Raw genomic sequence first — 3,620 nt, 5'->3', positions numbered from 1 at the left:
CAATAAGCAGCATGGGACTCTCAAGAATATCCTGCAAAAACATTGGCATCTATTACAAATAGACCCCAATCTAAAACCACACATAACTGCGACACCCACTATCACATATAGGAAGGCCCGTTCATTGGGGGATTACCTTGTAAAAAGTGAATATACAGGCAACTTTCATTCAGATACATGTAAGCGACTAGGTACCTTCACATGTGGTGTTCATGTTGTCGCTATATGAACACAAAAAACAAATTCAAATTACCCAATGGAAGAATGTACAGACCGAGACACTTCTCTAATTGCAAGACCCCTGGAGTTGTTTATTTACTCACTTGCCAATGTGGATGTTTCTACGTTGGCAAGACCAAATTACAATTCCATAAAAGGGCGGCACGACATATCACCAGCATGAGGCAGGCGGATCCGGACCTCCCTCTGGGACGACATGTGCGTGACCATCATACAGGAAAGTTTCCCCTTGTCCAATTCACCATCCTTGACTGTGTCCATCTGGACACGAGGGGTGGTGATTGGAACAAGATCTTGCTCCAGAGGGAGGCCCGCTGGATAGCTAACCTCAATGCAACACAATTCCCAGGTTTGAATACCCAGATGAGTTTTCGCCCCTTCTTGGAGGGTTTTGTCTCAGGGGGGTGTGAAAAGGAATAAGGCATTTAATACTGCATATCTAACAAAATGTCAATCATTTTCGTAGAACATTTTTTGAATTTTCTAGCAATAATGGACGAGTTAACCAGGTCTGTGATGATGAACTCTGTGTAGATATCCTTTGACGACGTTGTCTGTATTCATAAAATATATCCCTAATATGTTTACATATGTATAACAACAGTTGTATTTTGATGTATCGAATTGATTGTACATGCAAAAATTTCCTGTCATGTACGTTTATTCATCCTTTGCCTACCCAATTATGCCCACCATGCTTTATTTGCAAGAATGATGTCTTCTGTAATCACTTTGAAGGTTATTATCCAAAAGAGTTCTAAAACTCTCCTATTTAGTCTACAATTATTTTTGTGGTTGCCTGGCTTTGGATCTGTCCTCACCCGGCGCACGTGGGCCACGCCGAACCATCTTGGATGACGGCATGGCACTTTTTTACACTGCAGACTCGTCCGTCTAATCGGGCTTGTCATGTCGGTGTGTTCGTGCGTTGGTGGGGTTGATCTGCATGACGCTCTCCCAGCACCTCGGTTTTCTGGGGGGGTGCCATGCAGACCGTCCCCTGGGGCCCTTTTCTGGACACCTCGTTTTTTTCTCCCTCCCGTTTTTTGAATATATAAAAATATATATATATACACTTTCCATACATCTCCCCTTCCTTAGGTTGTTAAACTAAATGGAATCAATGTTGACTTTAACTTCATGATTTTTCATATATTCTTTCATATTTATTTTTTCATATGTTGACTCAAATTTCATGATTTTTCATATATTTTTTATATTTATTTTTCTATATTTTTTACACTTTTTTTTTTTTTTTTTTAATTTATTTTCATTATTTACATATTTCCATCCTCTTTTTCAATCCAACTTTCTTTTCCCCTTTTCTTTCCATCCTCCTTTTCCTTTTCCATCCTCCTTATGGTTTTCTCTCTCTTTCTTAAATGCTTCAGCCTAGTTCCTTATCCTCACAAGTATTAGCCTGACAGGACGTTGTCATGCGCTGTGCTATGCGCAATGACACCACCCCCTGGGACGGTGTGATTCCGGAGTTTCCTTTCCTCTAGGATCTCCGGATATCCGCCCTTCCTGTATGCGTCGCTCCGTTCTGACGCATGCGCACACTGCAGAGTGATATTCCTTCCTCTGCTGACATCTCCGATTGGAATCACACTGCGCAGGCGCCGGTGGCTATTTAAGCCGCGTCTTGGCGTTCTGCCCAGTGTGCTATCCCACCATCAAACCCTCAGGACGCTCTCCGCCCCAGCTGCCTAAGTACTATCCTTGCACCTAATAAGTAAGTAAAACTAAAAATTTCCTTCCCTCTGAACTGGATGTTTTACCGCTCTGTGACACCTCTCTATGAGACAAAATCAAGCATACTTTGCCATACTCTTCTTACTTGCCTGCTCTATACCTATTTGACTAATGGCCTTATTGATGTGATTAATTGATCAATCTACATTTAATTCTTCTTCAATTTAAAAAGGGCCCATCATTAATCCCCTATATCCAGCAGGCCTGCCAGTATGTCCTCCTTTCTATATTCCAGAAAGCATTATCCTGATATACTGAAACATTTAGCCACAATCTATGGTCCTTTTCTTTTTGGGTGAATGGATAACAAAAGATGTATAGGATATATGCAAATTTATGGTCTTTTGAGAAAATTACTCATAAGCTTATTTTTCTTTTTTAAAGGGCAATCTGGGATCCAGCGGGGTTGTCCTTCCTTTTTTGGGGGGCCTTTGCGAGGCCATTTCTGAAGCCGACGGATAGCTACTATCTCACACTGGCTGATCAGCCGACAACCAGTGTGTTTTTCTTTTTAAAGGATCTAGCCTGCTACCCTATGCCAAATTGCATGTTGGGGTGCAGTCATATATATATCTTTCATTCTTGAAAACTTCTTGTTGGTATGTATGGTGGACATGGTGGGTTGTTAGGTTACTAAACCTTTGTGGTTCATATTGTTCCCTCTGTGCAAATTGTTTTCATTTGTTATTTCAGAATGTATCTCCTATATATGCGACTTTTCTCTCTGCAATACGCCTCTGAAGAAGGGACATCGTCCTGAAACATGTCAGGCTTCTAGAGAAAATATTCTATTATGAATGGAAGTATACATAAATTATTACAGGATAGCAAATTTTATTGTATAAATATTCCTGTTGAGATCTATAACCAAATGTACCTTGTTTTTATGATTTTTCAAATAAATAAAACATTTTTTATCTAATCCATTATGGTTCGCCTACAAAGTCCCATTATACTGGGGGGTATATAAGCTCCTCTACTTAGGGGTCTTATTTTTTCCACATATTCAGTTTATATGGTTCACTAGATTCCTCCATCTGCACATAGGGGCCCTTTTTCCATTTCTCCTCCGTTGAGGTGGGGTGGAGTATCCCCACGGGCTCCCAGGCCTACCAACGTTCCTCTGAGCCGGCGTCCTCCAATTACAGTCTCCGGATGAGTTGAAGTGTATGTATTTGAAATAAAACCGCCTATATTGATACATATAGAAAATCCAAACCCCATACGTAGACATTTTCTATAAATATGCGAAACACCGCTGTACATTAATAACCATATAATGTAATTGTATGTATAAGTTAAGATGTTTTACAATACAACATATAGACTGTATTAACAAATGTTTAATGTGATATGACACTTATATACATCCATGTAAAATAAATGCATTAATATTTTTTTCCATATTTTTTCTTTATTTATTTGTATTTTTGTCTATGCAAATCATGTAACTCATGTATTGTTTATTAATACTTTATCTATAGAATTCATGTGATATCCCATTGTGCTACTTTCAAGGCCCTGACGAAGGCCACACCTTTTCTAATTGTCTGGGACCACCTGATCTCAAACTCCAAGACTGTAATTTATCTTAACTTGCTTTTTATTCTTAGAAGGTACTGCCT

General features: G+C 39.4%; 1 long non-coding RNA gene across 1 annotated transcript; it reads left to right on the top strand.

Annotated features, from left to right (window-relative positions):
- The first annotated feature begins 2,507 nt into the window (after positions 1-2,507).
- On the top strand, positions 2,508-2,917 carry LOC141121084 (uncharacterized). Its single transcript, XR_012240254.1, has 2 exons — positions 2,508-2,594; positions 2,689-2,917. It is a non-coding gene; the product is annotated as an uncharacterized lncRNA (long non-coding RNA).
- Positions 2,918-3,620: the final 703 nt, after the last annotated feature.

The sequence above is a fragment of the Aquarana catesbeiana genome, linkage group LG01, assembly GCF_042186555.1.
Source record: "Aquarana catesbeiana isolate 2022-GZ linkage group LG01, ASM4218655v1, whole genome shotgun sequence".
Taxonomy (NCBI): domain Eukaryota; kingdom Metazoa; phylum Chordata; class Amphibia; order Anura; family Ranidae; genus Aquarana; species Aquarana catesbeiana.
Note: the sequence above shows the minus strand (reverse complement) of the source record. Positions and strands in the feature narration are given on the sequence as shown.